The sequence below is a fragment of the Lepidochelys kempii genome, chromosome 6 (genome assembly GCF_965140285.1).
Source record: "Lepidochelys kempii isolate rLepKem1 chromosome 6, rLepKem1.hap1, whole genome shotgun sequence".
Lineage (NCBI taxonomy): Eukaryota > Metazoa > Chordata > Testudines > Cheloniidae > Lepidochelys > Lepidochelys kempii.
This window is the reverse complement of record NC_136385.1, coordinates 4736618-4753760: the sequence shown is the minus strand read 5'-3', so window position 1 is coordinate 4753760 and position 17143 is coordinate 4736618. Positions and strand designations below refer to the sequence as shown.

The 17143-nt window shown below is 47.0% G+C and overlaps 1 pseudogene; it reads right to left on the bottom strand.

Annotated features, from left to right (window-relative positions):
• The window catches only part of LOC144930607 (up-regulator of cell proliferation pseudogene), a 48367-nt pseudogene extending 32448 nt beyond the window's left edge, over positions 1–15919 (bottom strand).
• Between the last annotated feature and the right edge of the window lie 1224 nt (positions 15920–17143).

Genomic DNA, 17143 nt, shown 5'->3' with positions numbered 1-17143 from the left:
TTTGATTATTCAAACATCAAAATGCCAGTGTTAACTTTCAAATGCCTGAACAGCAAATGTAACTTTTCTTGTCTGCATAGTAAAGTGTACTGACAATTTTTGAACAAGGCATTTAAAGTTGTTAGTTCTCCTTTCTTGGGGTAGGTAGCAGAGCAGTACCACGGGCGGAGTAGAACAGAAAGAAGGCAGAATTGAGACCTTTCAAAGTTTTGGCCCAAGCAAGGGGGCATGGGGGTGTCATTTGAGCTCCCCGCCTGATAGGGTGACCAGACAGCAAATGTGAAAAATCAGGAGAGGGGGTGGGGGGGGGTAATAGGAACCCATATAAGCAAAAGACCCAAAAGTTGGCACTGGCCCTATAAAGTTGGGACATCTGGTCACCCTAATGCCTGAGGTGCCAAAATGTTGTGGGCCGGCCCTGCCGGCAGGTGCAGTGTATTGAATAAAACAAAGACATACAAAACAGGATGTGATTGAAGAGAATTAGTCATTAAATAACTTATTTCTCTTCTGTTTATCTTGATGGAGGTATTAAATCAGGAATCACAGACTCTGCGAGCCCCAAAGCTGTGGGAGAAATGTGGCATAAATCCCGAGTTGGAATTAGACTTTCAACAAACCAGAGAGCTGGAGGAGACAGACCTTCCCCAAGACAATGTCCTCTTATCGCCCTTTGTTCTGTACTGGCAGTGAACATGGTTAGAAGAGATTGGCACTGCCAGGTGTGAATGGGGCTTGTGAGAGTGAAGTATTTTCATTGTATTCTGCAGATAATATTGCTCAGATTCAAAAGGAGAGGCCGAGTTAACTCGAGCTACACCTTATGCATTGCCCTAACTCGACTCCTGTCCACACAGAAAAACCCTTAAGATGTGCTGCTAATAACTCAAGTGAGCTGGCCCCTCGGGGCACAGGCTAAAGCCTAAGTTAGCACAACTCACCAGCTAACATGATCTTTCTGTAGTATGGATGCAAGCTAGCTGCACTTGAGTGCTTCTAATTCTCCAATGCCTTCCCACTCTTCCCCCTGTGTCCCAAGAAAGGACAGACAAGTTCTCCCACCATCCACTGGGAAAGAATCCATAGAGTGGCTCAGCTCACTGCTGGGCAAAGAGCCTTGGGATGAGCTCCTAAAAGTCTCAGTGCCCCACCTGAGTGAGTGCAGTGCCAGTCTGGACACAGCAGGACCTTTGTTTATTCACAGTGCGGCTCTTCTCATGTGAGAGAGGCTGACTCAAGCCCAGTAACTGAGTGTAGAAAACTCAGGTTAACTCTGCAGTGAAGACAAAGCCTCAGCTCTTTCAGCTGACAGGGATCTATTCTACCACAGTGGTTCTCAACTGGGGGGTCTGTGGCCCTGTTGGAGGGGGGGGGGTGTCACAAGAATAAATAGAGACTGGGAGTGGCTAAGTCATTATGGAAGGTAGCCTATTTCCCCTTGTTTTTTCCTACCCACCCGCCCCCCGACGTTCTGGTTAAACTTGGATTTAAACTTGGAGAGCGGTCAGTTTGGATGAGCTATTGCCAGCAGGAGAGTGAGTTTGTGTGTGTGGTTTTTGGAGGGGGGTGAGGGGATGAGAGAACCTGGATTTGTGCAGAAAATGGCCCACCTTGATTATCATGCACATTGTGAAGAGAGTTGTCACTTTGGATGGGCTATTACCAGCAGGAGAGTGAGTTTGTGTGGGGGGGTGGAGGGTGAGAAAACCTGGATTTGTGCTGGAAATGGCCCAACTTGATGATCACTTTAGATAAGCTATTTCCAGCAGGACAGTGGGGTGGGAGGAGGTATTGTTTCATGATCTCTGTGTGTATATAAAGTCTGCTGCAGTTTCCACGGTATGCATCCGATGAAGTGAGCTGTAGCTCACGAAAGCTCATGCTCAAATAAATTGGTTAGTCTCTAAGGTGCCACAAGTCCTCCTTTTCTTTCTCCCTACACATTTACTGTAATAACTCTAACTTCCCTTTTAACTAGAAATCCCCCTGCATTCAGCTTCCCTCAGTGCTGTTACAGCCTCTCCCACCCCAGCAGTTACCGAGCTGTGCCCCGTTGTGCCTGGGCACCCCAGCAGGAGCCACCGAGGTTCAGGGCTCCCTGGAGCCTTTTTACTGCCCCAGCGCCCCCATCCCCTGTGCTGAGCTGCTCGGAGAGTGCAAACCTTTCTTCTAGACTGGATGGATGTTCTTCAAACTGTTATTAACATGAAAGATCAGTGAACTGAGGGTATGTCTGTGTCTCTCCAGCCTCTCGCTCTCCAAAACAGAGGACTGTATGTTTCTGTGCGTGTCTCCTCTCAGTTCGGAGACGTTCCTTCACATTCCCAGGCCAGGCCGTGTCGGTAGCAGTCAGAGGGACGGGGTTCGATGCCAGCAGGAGGGGACGGCTCTCTTTCACTGAATGAGAATGTGGGAGGCTTGCAACCCATGAAACAAAGAGCTAAAAATAATGAGGTGATTTATGAAAGGGGCCCCCGCTGTTACCCCAGCATTATGACTGAGACTGGGGTATGAATGAAGCCCAGTTTGTCCTCCCTTACAGGGGGGATCCCAAGCGTGTGACAAATGCTCCAGACCTCTCCCCTGGAGCCCCACAGAGGGGGAGCTGCAGTGACTGGGGCCTCTTGTACCCAGCTCTTGCCCCACCCTGCGCAGCACCAGAGCCTCCCGCTTCCCCTGCCGGCTCTGGGGCTGGGCCCAGACCCCTCCCTGACCCTGCAGCCCGGGCTCCCAGCACAGCTACAGCCCTACCCAGGGGTCTGCAAGCCCTGAGGAGCCCTTTATAGCCCCCCCGGCACCCCGGCCAGCCCCTGATTGGCTGCTCCATTATCCTCTGTGCAAATTAGCTCCCACCCCCGAGGCTAATGAGGGCCCAGGTGACTGTAAGGGGGGAGGGGAGCTTGGCATGTCCTGGGGTGACAGTTAAACCGACACAGCAGAGTCACCCTGTGGAGCTGGGGGTCACTAGGGAAGGGAGGGGGCAGTTCGGGGGGGGGCTGAGGTGCAGGAGGGGCTGCAGGGGTCAGGAGATGGGTTCAGGGGAGCAGAGGGGGTTGGGGTTCATACAGGGCTCATTAGGGGGACTGAGGAGGGGGCCAGAATGGGGGAGGGGCAGAGTCCAGGCATGGGGTAGATTTGGGGGGCAGAGTTGAGGGGATTGTTGAGGAGGGGGAAGTTCAGGGGCAGTTTACAGGGGTCAGTTTTGGGGGAGAAGTTCAGGCTGACTCCCTCCCTCCCCAAGGCAGGGCTGTGGGGCACAAACTGGCTTTATTAGCCGGCAAGGACTTTCTCCTCCTCCCAGCCCCATGCGGTTTGGGGCTGGGGGCACAGAGGTTGGAGCAGGGGAGGGGTGTTATCAAGCCAAAGGGCGGGGGGTTGTTTGCTTCAGGGCAGGGAGCAGAATGGGGCGGGTGCCGTCCAAAGGGCAAGCGAAGGAGATGGAAGCAGGAGGCGGCAGGTGGCAGTTCAGGGGGCATGAGGGGCAGGAGGGGGAAAAGGCTTTTTGGGGGTAACTGAAGGGCAGGAGGTGCAGGGCGAGGCAGGGTGTCAGGAGGCGGATTCAGGGGAGCAGAGAGGATTTGGGGGGGTTAGTAGAAGACCCATGGGGAGATTTGTGGGGGGAGGGTGTGGGAAAGGTCAGATTACAGGAACTGTTGCTGCTTCCCCCTGCCCCCCTTCCCCCCAAATCAGCCCAGCTGGGCCCCTCTGCCCTGGGGTGGGGAACTCGCACGATGGGGCTGCTTGCACTGCAGCCCCAGCCCCTGCTAGGGTGCCCAGATAGCAAGTTTGAAAAATCGGGACAGAGTGTGTGTGTGTGGGGGGTAATAGGCACCTATAGAAGAAAAAGCCCTGAATATTGGGACATCTGGTCACCCAAGCCCCTGCAGCGTCCCTGCCCCAGGAGACCTGTTGCCCCATTGCCCCCAGGCCGAGCTGTGGGGAGGGAGACCTGAGCCGCCCCAAGGAGGGAGGCCGGAGAGCCTCAGTGCAGCAGCAGAAGGGGAGAAGGGCCCAGTGCTGGGAGCAGCGGAGAGACAGAGCCCATATGTGAGGTGTAAGAATTGGATGGGGAGAGGTGGGAATTAATGATCACCTGGAGAGTGGGACGCCCTGAGTGGCAACACTAGGATTGGTCGTGTTCTGTGTGTTTATTATTGACCTGGAATAATGGACTAAAAACTTGAGATAGGAAAACTTGCCCGGGCCACCGAATTCTTTTGTTTGGGTGGATTGTGAGGAATTTCAAAAAGAGCTTGATAATGTCAGGCAACATTCAATGTGTCTGTGCAAGGTGCTGCCTTTCAAGAAGGCTGACTTAAGAAAATTCAGGGAGTTGGTAGGTAAGATCCCTGGGTAGCAAGTCTAAAGGGAAAAACAGTTCAAGAGTTGGCAGTTTTCCAGAGACATTTTTACTTGCCTGTAGCAAGGCGAAGGCTCACCGGCATAGCGCCTCCTGCTGGTCATCTTGGAAGTTAGCTCTTCAGCACTGGGAGCCCCCTCTGCAGGCTGGTGTCTTGCCTGCCTTAGGGCCCCCATATCCCTCCTGGACCTCAGTGCCCTTTTACCTTGGGGTGCTGCCCCCTAGCTGTACCCCCACACTCTGGGTCTCCCCTCCCAGGGGAACCCCCAACCCTCTAAACCCACCTTGCCTCAGTGGCTACTGCCAGTCATCATCTAGCCCCTGCTCACTGGGGCAGACTGCAGTCTGTAATGGCTACTCATCATTGGCGAGGGGGTAGGACCTGGTGCCTTTGCCTATCCCCAGGCTGCCCCTCTGCCTCCCCAGTACCTTTCTTAGGCCTTCAACAAGGCCTCAGCCTGGGGATTTAACCAGACTGCTGCTCCCCAGCTCCCTTTGCCCTTCCCCAGCACTGCTCCACTTCAGGTACATTGCTCCCAGGCAGCTAGCCCTTCTCCCTCCAGAGCTAGAGTGACACTCCTCTCACTTCTGGCCCCAAGCCCTCTTATAAGGGCCAGCTGGACCCTGATTGAGCTGGCCACAGCTGTGGCTGCTTCCCGAATCAGCCTAGCCCAGCTACAGCCCTCTCCAGGGATGCTTTTAACCCCTGTTTTACTGGAGTGGGGCAGTTGCCCCACAACAAGGCCTAAAAGAAAACTATTCCACTGCATAGGAAAGATAGGAAGTATAGCCAGAGACCATGCTGGCTTAACCAGGAGATCCTCAATGATCTAAAAATCAAAAAATTGTTGTACGTAAAGTGGAAACTAGGTCAAATTATGACAAAGGATGAACATAAATAACACAAGTCTGTAGGGACAAAACGAGAAAGGCCAAGGAAAAAAACAGATCATAGCTAGAGACATAAAGGGTGACAAGAAAACATTCTATAAATACGTTAGAAGCAAAAGGAAGATCAAGGACAGGGTAGGCCCATTACTCAATGAAGAGGGAAAAAACAATAACCGAAAATGTGGAAATGGCAGAGGTGCTTAATGACTTCTTTCTTTCAGTGTTCAAGAAGAGGGTTAGTGGTAATTGGACATCTAGCATACTGAATGCCAGTGAAAATGAGGTGAGATCCGAGGATAAAATAGAAAAAGAACAAGTAAAAAATTATTTAGACCAATTAGATGTCTTCAGGTCACCAGGGCCTGATGAAATGCATCCTAGAATACTCAAGAAGCTGACTGAGGAGATATCTGAGCCATTAGTGATTATCTTTGAAAAGTCATGGAAAACGGGAGAGATTCCAGAAGACTGGAAAAGGGCATCTAAAAAAAGGGAAATAAGGACAACCTGGGGAAATACAGACCAGTCAGCTTAACTTCTGTACCTGGAAAGATAATGGAGCAAATAATTAAGCTCTAAATTTGCAAACATCTGGAAGATAATAAGGTGATAAGTAATAGTCAGCATTGATTTGTCAAGAACAAATCGTGTCAAACCAACCTGATAGCTTTCTTTGACAGGGTAACGAGCCTTGTGGATGGGGAGAAGCAGTAGATGTGGTATATGTTGACGGTAGTAAGGCTTTTGATGCAGTCTCACCTGACCTTCCCATAAACAAACTAGGGAAAGACAACTTATATGGAGCTACTATAAGATGCGTGCAAAACTGGTGGAAAACCATTTCCAGAGAGTAGCTATCAATGGCTAACTTCCTGTCAGGGTGGTTAAGCACTGAAATAAATTGCCTGAGGGGTTCTGGAATCTCCATCAGTGGAGATTTTTAAGAGAAGGTTAGACAAACACCTGTCCGGGATGATCTAGATAATGCTTAGTCATGCCATGAGTGCAGGGGACTGGATTAGATCAGTGGTTCTCAGCGGGGGAGTCAGTGAGCCCTTTCCGGGGGGCCGTGGAGCCCCACGGCTGAAACCTGGAGCCCCAGTGCTGAAGCCTGCCCCCCCCTTCCCCCTAAGCCAGGAGCGGTGCGGGTCTGAAGCCAGTGGGCCCCCTGCTGTAGTGAGGAGCGGCGCGGGGCTGAAGCCCGTGGTGCCGTCCCCATCCCCCCCAAGCCGGGAGTGGCGCAGCCAGAAGCTAGGTGGGGCTGAAGCCGGCAGGGTCCCCACATCCCCTCCTAGCTAGGAGCAACGCGGTGCTCGAGCCGGCAAGCCTACCCTCCCCCACAAGCCAGGAGCAGCAGGGAGGCTGAAGCCGGGAGTCCCAGTGCCTTGCCCCTGAAGCTGGGCATTGCACTGGAAGCCCCCCTGCCTGCATACAGCCCATAGCTACCCCCTGCCTGCACCCTGAGCTACCCCCTGCCCATACACAGCCCTTAGCTATCCCCTCCCTGCACCCTGAGCTACTCCCCTCATTTCACACAGCCCCTAACTAACCCCCTGCCCGCACCCTGAGCGGTTTTCAAACCTTTTGAACTGAGTCCCCACTTTGAGATATATTTTTGGTTGCATCGCCCCAGAGCACAGACAAGCTGGGTGCCCTCCTGAGTGAGTCAGGGGGTGGAGATGGCACATCCTCCCTGGACCCTGCTCTGTGGAGATGGGATGAACCATGCCAGGCATTCCTCCCCCCGCCCCCCCAAAAAATAGAAGTAAAACTATGCCTATGCCCAAGTGTGTCCCCTTGGCCTGGAGCCCACGCTTCCCCCCTGCCGGGCCCTATTGTTTTTATAGGATGTTGAATGGGGTCTCAGCAAGAAAAAGGTTGAGAACCCCTGGATTTGATGATCTCTCAAGGTCCCTTCCAGTCCTGTGATTCTATGTGGAAAGGAACAACTGAAACCGGGTGACATGGGCAAATCCACTGAGCAGCTGGGCTGACAGATAGAGTACGGCAACTGCGTGGCATGTGGCAATGAAGAGAAGAGATTCCTCCGTGGGACAGTAGACGGAGCCACTGCCCAATCCAGCTACACTCACAGCCCCACTGTCGAGAAGGGACACAGAGAGGGAGTGTCATGGTTTGGGGTCACTGCAGAGAGTTTGGGCCATCAGTGTTGTTACTGGGGATTTCTAACCCTACATATTTCAGTCTGTTTGTGTGTGTGTGTGTGTGTATAGTTATCTAATTTCCCTTGTAACTGTGGAAACTCCAGTCTTTGGGTTGGGGTTTAACTGCTTCACCTGAGGGTTGCTCTGTTGACTCCAGAGCTGGCCCTGCCTATCCCACCACAGCGGTTACTAACTTGTGCCCCATTGGGTCTCCACCCCATCCCCCCCAGTGAGAGCTCAGGGCTCCGTGAAATTTTCTCACTGTTTAAGTGAGAAAACAAAGCCCGTTTTTCATGAGGTCAGTCATTCTTATCAGCATCAGGCCTCTCAGAAGGGCTAATTTAAATGTTAAGGGTTCCTGCATCACTTGGGATCTTGGGTTTGTTCTTTGGAAGTATCACATCTCCTGAAATGTTTGCTGACCTCACCCACTATCCTTCCTCTCAGGGCTAAATAAAACAAAAAGTTCCAAGGCAACATTTCAAAATAAATAAGCCAGCACAAAAAAGTCCGTTCCCAAGTTTATTTTGTTTAACTGTAAATGGTTTTCTGTTGCTTCTTATGCGTGATTACATTAAAACAAGAATACTAATTTCTTAATGCACAATAGGGAGAGTAAATGACAGTCATGCTCTAAATATAGCAGTTTAATTGTCTTCAATGGATTCTAATTGTCTTCAACTAAGCTATTGCTGGAAATGGCCAGGTCCTGCTGCAGCTCTTTGTAAAAGCTGTCTAAAAAGGCAGAAACTGTGTTATTGTTTTTATTTATGGAGTTTTTCAGAATTCCCTTGATTTTATTTATTATTCTGGATAGAATCCCTTTCTCCAAATCTCTCAAACTTGCCTTCCCTTCATAGTGGTCTATCAGACATCTCTGTATCCAGGATTTGACAAACTCTTCATAGTTACTTATCTATTTCACATAGTTGTCAAAGTTAATCTCTTCCAGCAGCTTCTTTAGCAAAAAGAACTGAAAGAAGCTTTGGCTGGCGTATTCAAGGGCCTGTTCACTGCTGAGAAAATTGTCAACTATTTCTAGTCCGAGCCTTTTGTTGACATAACCCACCAGGGCAGGTTGGAGACACTGATCGCAGAAATTCCTCACCCTTGTTTGGCTTTCCTTCTTTTCCAAATAGAGATCAGTAAATATGGAGAAATAATGAGGTTTCAGCTTCTCCAGATGTTGCTGAGGATCGTTTTCTTTGATAAAATCTTCATGCATCTTCTGAAATGCCAAGCTGCTTCCCCCAAAACGTGACGCTTCAGGTCAACTTCAAACAAAGGAGAAGTGTGAAGTTGCTCAATCTCCTCCTCTTTTAACCTCTCATTAACCATATGCAGCAGTTCTCCACAATAGGTTTCATCATAGTCTGTTTTGGATTTAACTTTTTCTTCAATGTATTTCTTGCATTCAGTCATTAAAGATAGAGCAAACTCTTCAGTTTTACAGTAACATTCCTGTGAGAAGTATTCTGCAACTGCTCTGGTCCATTTTAAGTTTAAGTACTCCTTCTTCATTGTGAAAGACTTCATTCTATAATCCAGCAGGCTTTTTGCATGTTGTAGTATCTGTCTGACAGCACCCCCTCTGTGCTTCAGATCCTTTCTCAACTGGAGATCCATATCTTGAACAACTTGACATTTCTGTAAAGTACAGAGCGTTAACTCTGACAAGGTTTCTCGCCACATCGTTTCAAATTCTTTTTTCAGTTTCTCATGGTCTAATTTATCTTCTCTGTTTCGGTATTCAGCCAAGAGTCTGTCAACTTCCCCTTCAATTTTCTGCTTGTACCCAGACTGGATATTGTCTATCTTGTGCTGTCCTCTTCGTATTCGAATTGCTTCCTTACAGTTACTGGTTGAAGAATTTTCAAGTTCTCTTTTGAGGCTATTCGTGCTCCTTTTGAAATCTTCTCTGTACTTTTCTATCAGGTTCAAATTTGGAGCTTCACCTTTCAAATACTGTTCTAAGTTATTCAAGAGCTTCTGTTCTCCCTGCTCTAGCTTCCCTTGTGCTTCCATTTTTAAGCTGTGAAAGAGATCACCCTCTAGTGTCTCTGGCAGCTGATTCTGGATAAAAGTTTCTTTTTCAGATTTCCAGAGATACATCTCCTTGCGGAAACCCCATTCCCATTCAGAATACTTCATAGACAGCTGGTGATAGGCTTAAGCTACAAGGCTATTTCTAAAGCTAAAGATGAAGTTCTCATGTTTCACTGACTTCCACAGGCTCTTCAACAATACAATAAAATCAGGAATATCCTTTCCAGCTCTTTTCCGTGAACGGTTCTCTATGAATTCAAACAGGTATTTCTTTAGCTCACACAAACTCTCACTGTATCCAGTGTTTACGGGAGCCATGGGAGGGACTCCATGCCGCAAGCCAGGCATGTACCAATTGTGTTTTTCTGGGTCATACTCCACAATATCAGAAAATGCCATTTCCCTGCTTTGCTTTTCCATCCTTGCTGCAGCTTTGGTCATTTCATTCAGCTGCTCCAGGAGGTGTTTCCTGTCCCTCATGTTTTGATCATGAGCAGACACATCACTGACATTCTGGTGCACAAACTGGCAGTTTGGCTGTTGTCCTATTTCCTCCATTCTGAGAAATGCATGGACCACAATTTGCAGAACATCCTTCATTTCTGTGGCATTCTCCATGGTCATGTTAACGATGGTGATGTCACTCAGTCCAATCACCAGGGTGGCCAGCTCATTGTCATGTTGATAACTGTCTTCCAGTGCTGTTAGTTCAGGGGCCTTCAGACCTTCAGTGTCTATCACCAGGATGAAATCACAGCCAAGCAGCTCCTGAACAGCTTCTGTAACTTTAATGAGTGTCATGAACACTCCTCGCGTACATCGATCGCTACATTGATCAACTGCAGGCCGAACATGGTGTTGAGAAGAGTCGATTTCCCAGTGCTCTGCACTCCCAGCACAGTTATAACCACCATTCTGGATCTACCCCCTAGTCTGATATGGAGATGAGTTAGAACATCTACTACCCAGTTCATGGGGATGTTGGAGGCATCTCCATCGATCAGCTCCACAGGAAACCCTTCCAGCATCAGGTCAGCTGCTGTGCATGGGAGATGGGAGAATGGTCTTTGGCTTTCTTCCATTTTCCCTTCTTTAACCATTGAGCATTCAGCGTCATAGAACTGTCCCAACTCACGCATGAAATGCTCCCCCCCAAGGAACTATCAGATATTAATTTATCTAATTCCTCCATCTGTTTTCGGTCCACTCCTGGAGTTTCACATTTCTCTTTATAGTCTGCCCACATTTCAGAAAGATTCCCCCTTGCAATATTATCCAGGCTAAATTTCATCCATTTCAGAAAGTAATGTTTCTCCACTGGATTGAACTGTACTATTCCATTGATAAACTTAGTCAAACCATTAGTACGGTCACACTGATTCCGCTGTCTACGTATCTCTAACCATTTCTGTTTCAGCACAGATTTATAGTCTTCAATGGCCACGTCCCCTTGCCTTTTCATTTGGCACATCTCTTTTTCCAATTGAGCCAAGTTTTTCCATGGGTCTCCTTGCAGGCTCAGCATTTCCCTTTTGTATTTTGCCCCATCTCTTATTTCTGCAGTGATTTCTTCAGTATATTTCCTCGCACACTGACATGCCTGACACTCCTCATCCACCTGGATTCCTAGGTCACGTGCCGTCACTGCCATGGCTTCCAAACTCACTGTCTTCGGAGATGAATTCACTATGGTTCCTATGGTGGACTTCACCTTTTTCCACAAATCCTGCATTATTCATGGTACTATCTTTCACCAGTATTAGTGATTTGCTCAGTTTCAACACTGAGGACAGCTTATTAAGAAATCCCAGAGTTTCTTTGGGTTTCTTATTCTTGCAGTTGAGGATGAAGTAATATTTAGAGCTGGATTTTTTCAGAGATGATAACAGCTCGTATTCTCTCTCACCGATGCTCTCGGTAACTATGAACACTGCGGAGGAGACCGCTGTTAAAAAGCTAAACTGTAGCCAGTGGGACTCAATGTCTCCGTGCAGATTTGTAACTGCAATGGGTTCTGGGAAAAGATCAGAAATTTCCGTTCCCCCAGGGAAATACCAGGAAATCTCAACCAGCCCATCTGCGATTTTCTGAAGGAAGTTCCCAGACTCCATGTCCCAATGGATAAAGAAATCGTGGTGCTGCTGGGAGGGGCTGAGAACCTCATTGAGGAGTTGGGACTTGGAGAAGCTGCAGCTCCCCATCCACAGAAAAGAAATCATTGGCATTTCTGTGAGCACCAGGCTCTCCTCTCTGAACCCTCTGCTCTGTGCCAGGGAGTGCGGCCTCCACTTCCTCACAATGTCCCTCATGACCCACAGTAGTAGGGTGCCCTTGGGGGTGTTGAGGGCGGGTAGCAGCAGAGGGAGGGCAAACTGGCACATGGACATTTTGGACAGGATCTCCTGCTGTAGGAAACTGAGCAAAGCAGAACAGCACAAAGAACATCAAGAGATTGCAGAGAAACTTTCATCTCAGTGTCACTAAAACAGAAAGTGCCATCAGTATGCAGTTTCTCCTCATAATCATCCATTTCTTCTTCAGGAGCCTTGTGCCCAATGCTTGTATTTCTGGCCGCCCCATTCAGAGCCATGACCTTCCTCAGGAAATGCCAAGGTAAATCACCTAATGCCTCTGGAATCCTGTTCTTGATGCTTTCTGGGCAGATCTCCAAAACATCCCTCAGCCTGATCTTGATGCTTCTGTGCTTCTCCAGGTTTAATCTGGACAGGACATCTTGAAATGCTTTACTTCTTTCTGCAGAAGGAAGTTAAAACAAACCAAAATTTCAGAGTAGAAAATGGTGACTTTATATACAGTTTACTTATTCCATAGACAGCCTGATGTTTGTAATTTGAAGAAAAGCAGTACCCAGTAACAGATGACTTATACATCCTGGGTTCAATTCTTCTCTTACTTATATTGGTATAACAAAAATGAAGCCAATGGGATTACTTCCATGCAAATAAAACATAGTTCTGGCCCACTTTGAACTCCACTAGGTTGGTTTGCATTGTTTGATCCCAATCCTTATCCTCAGCGCAGTGCAGAGTCCACTTGAAAATGGCTTAAGTGGCCAACTGAGAATTTCCTAGAAAATCTTCCAGTATAACCAGCTCTATGACATCCCAGCTCACAGCTACTGGAGGAGGGGGCATAGACTCAGGACCCTGTCTCTGTGGTGATCCCAGAAGCTGGAATGATCCCTTGGCTGCTCTAAGCTGCTGCTCAGGATCAGACTGGTGCCTGGCAGTCTGAGGATCAGGTGGCTGTGATGGTAGCCTACACCCGTCACCCTGAGCTGTGCTGGGCATCAATGGCTCATCCGGAGGATCTGACCCTTTATTTCCCTTTCAGCAGTCAGTGCAGATTACACCTTCTGGGAAGACTTATTTTTGATTTTCTTCATATCTTCCTCCATCTCTTTGCTGGGACATGTCTTTTACAGGTGTAGCTAACAGCACTGTGGCTTTGCTTACCTCCCAGCGACCAAATAAGTCCCTTCACTCACGCTACTTTCTCTGTCCTTTTGGGGAGCTGTGAGTACTGTCATTACTTACAAAGCAAATTTACCCACATTGCAACATGGGGAGCGAATGCTAAGACACCTCCAGGCCAGTCCTGGTACGGTAATGTCTCCAGTGCAGTGTTAGGGTATTTGGACCTGATAAACAATTAACCCATTTATTATGTGTTATAGAGACATTATTAAGGTCACAAGAGCAAACTATTCCACTGCACAGGAAAGATAGGAAGAGTGGCAAGAGACCACCCTGGCTTAACCAGGAGATCTTCCATGATCTAAAAATAAAAAAAAGAGTCCTACAAAAAGTTGAAACTAGGTCAGATTACAAAGGATGAATACAAACAAACAACGCAAGAATGAAGGGGCAAAATTAGAAAGGACAAGGCACAAAAGGAAATCAAACAAGCTAGGGACATAAAGGGTAACAAGAAAACATTCTACAAATACATTAGAAGCAAGAGGAAGACCAAGGACAGAGTAGGCCCATTACTCAAAGAAGACAAAAAAGCAATAACAGAAAATGTGGAAATGGCAGACGTGCTTAATGACTTCTTTGTTTCGGTTTTCACCAAGAAGGTTGGTGGCAATTGGACGCCTAACATAGTGAACACCAGTGAAAATGGGGTAGGTTCAAAACAGGAAAGAGTAAGTTGAAAATTACTTAGACAAGTGAGATGTCTTCAAGTCACTTGAGCCCAATGAAGTGCATCCTAGAATACACAAGGAGCTGACTGAGGAGATATCTGAGCCATTAGCTATTATCTTTGAAAAGTCATGGAAGACGGGTGATATTCCAGAAGACTGGAAAAGGGCACATATGGTGCCTAACTATAAAAAGAGAAATAAGGACAACCCAGGGAATTACAGACCAGTCAGCTTAACTTCTGGACCCGGAAAGATAATGGAGCAAATAATGAAGGAATCAATTTGCAAACATCTAGAAGATAATAAGGCAATATGTAATAGTCAGCATGGATTTGTCAAGAACAAATCATATCAAACCGACCCGATAGTTTTCTTTGACAGGGTGACGGCCGTGTGGATGGGGGGAAGCAGTAGATGTGGTATATCGAGACTTTAGTAAGGCATCTGATATAGTCTCAAATGACCTTCTCATTAAAGAACTAGGAAAATACAACCAAGATGGAGCTATTATAAGGTAGGTGCATAACTGGTTGGATAACCATTCCCAGAGTAGTTCTCAATGGCTCACAGTCATGCTGGAAGGGCACAACGAGTGGGCTTCTGCAAGGATCAGTTCTGGGTCTAGTTCTGTTCAATATAGTCATCAATGATTTAGATAATGGCATAGAGAGTACATTTATACAATTTGCAGACGATACCAAGGTGGGAGGAGTTGCAAGTGCTTTGGAGGATAGGATTATAATTGAAAAACAGCTGGACACCTGGAGAAATGGTCTGAGGTAACTAGGACAAAATTCAATAAGAACAAATGCAAAATATTCCACTTAGGAAGGAACAATCAGTTGGACATGTACAAAATGGAAAATGACTGCCTGGGAAGGATTACTGCAAAAAAGGGATCTAGAGGTCAGAGTGGACCACAAGCTAAATATGAGTTAACAGTGTAAGACTGTTGCAAAAAAAACAAACATCATTCTGGGATGTATTAGCAGCAGTGTTGTAAGCAAGACATGCAAAGTAATTCTTCTGCTCCAGTCCACGTTGATTATGCCTCAGCTGGAGTATTGTGTCCAGTTCTGGGTGCCACATTTCAGTAAAGATGTGGACAAACTGGAAAAAGTCCAGAGAAGAGCAACAAAAATGATTCAAGATCTAGAAAGCATGACCTATGAGGGAAGATTGAAAAACTTGGGTTTGTTTAGTCTGGAAAAGAGAAGACTGAGAAGGGACATGATAACCGTTTTCAAGTACCTAAAAGGTTGTTATAAGGAGGAGGAAGAAAAATTATTTTCCTATCCTCTGATGATTGGACAAGAAGCAATTGGCTTAAATTGCAGCAAGGGAAGTTTTGATAGGAATTTTTTCCTAATGCCTGAACTGTCAGGGTGGTTAAGCACTGGAATAAATTGCCTAGGGAGGTTGTGGAATCTCCGTCATTGGAGATTTTTAAGAGCAGGTTAGACAAACACCTGTCAGGGGTGGTCTAGATGGTGCTTTGTCCTGCCATGAGGGCAGGGGACTGGACTTGATGACCTCTCAAGGTCCCTTCCAGTCCTATGATTCTATAATGAAGCACCAGCTCTGCTTTAGTTTAGGTTGAGAAGCCCTTTCTACTTAAATGTTATTTCTTCTTAGTGCTGTAAGATCTCTATGCTTACTTGGACTATCATGAAATTTGTTGTCTCCTGGGGGAACAGGATAGGGTTAGTGACCCAAATTTCAGGGTCATTTGAGCAAGGAGTTCCCCAGACACAGCTCGTCAAAAACACAGCATTTTGCAAAATCAGCAGTCTTACAATGGAGGGGATTGTGCACCACAGAGCTCAACATCCCCTACTTGATCTCAGTCACTCAGCATTTATTTCAGCCAGTGTGTGGCACTGACTGCCCGTTTGAGGAAGCAATACTGAAAACATCTATTAAAGGAAACCTTTGGCTTTCTAGAACACTGCGTGCAAACACTCATAAGCCAAAGAGATTGAAACGTGCATGTGCTGTGAGCCTAGGCAAGAGTCTTTCCAGACAGTCCACTCTCACAGTAGCTGGATGGCTCAAGTACATTTGAGCCCTACTCTACTCCACAGTATTAACAACCTTCCTCAGAATACCATCCTTGCCACGATGAATGTCACTTTCCTATACACCAATATCCCTCACAATGACAGGATAGCTGCCTGCCCCAAATATTTAAAAGACAGTGGACAACCATCAATTATCCATCCCAAACACATAGCCAAACTCATCCAGTTCATCCTCGCCTGTCATAGATTTACCTTCAGCAATAAACATTTTGTCCAAAGCATGAGAACAGCCAGGGGTACTAGGATGGCTCCCCAATATGCTAACCTCTTCATGGGTCATCCTGAAGAAGAATTTCTGGAGAAGTGCATCATGAAACTAGTGATATACCTGAGAAATTTTCATCCTATGGGAAGACAGCTTAAACTCCCTCAGACTTCCACCACAACTTCAACAACCACCACCCATCCATTAAACTCTCTCTGGAGCTTTCCCACACTAGCATCAACTTCTGGACACCACAATCAGCTTCATCAATGGAACCCTACAGACAACCATATACAAGAAACCCATGGATCACCACACCTACCTTCATAGATCTAGTAACCACCCCAACCATACCAAGAAATATGTTATTGACAGCCAGGCACTCAGATACCACAGAATGTGCTTTGAGGAGAAAGTAAGTGATATATACCTTAATGAAGGGATAGCCTATTTTTGTCAAGGTCCAAATTTCTTGGTCAAGGTATAGTCAAGGTCCAGACTCCAAGAAAAAAATGTTTAAAAACCCATAATGATAATAAACAAATAAAAACTTTGTGGGGTCCATTCAAAAGCATCTCGCATTCCAGATTTGGCCCATGGTCCGCCTATTGACTATCCCTAGCTTAACACACTTGTTGTCGATATTGTGAAGGCCAAAACTATAACAGTGGTCAAAAAAGACCTAGGTAAATTGATGGAAGATAGGTCCATCAATGGCTATTAGCCAGGATGGGCAGGGATGGTGTCCCTAGCCTCTCTTTGCCAGAAGTTGGGAATGGGTGACAGGGGATGGATCACTTGATGATTACCTTTTTGATTCATTCCCTCCGAAGCACCCGGCATTGGCCTCTGTCAGAAGACAGAATACTGAGCTAGATGGACTTTGGTCTGACCCAGTATGGCCACCCAGTATGGTCACTTAAAACCACCTTCACCAAACAAGGACACTTCATCAGAGAAGTAGATTGCATCATGCAACAGGCCACACAAATACCCCAGGAGAACCTGCTTCAATACAGAAATAAACCCCCTTCTGACTGCATACCCCTATTTGTCACCTACCACCCCACACTGGAACCCATACAGTAAAGCTAGTGTAACCACCAATGGGTGTAAACAACTACACCCCATACTCGATGGGTACCCCATCATGAAAGAAATATTTCAAGAATCATCTCTTCTGGTCTTCGAACAATCTCTTGAAACTCATTGTTGCCCTGGTTTGAG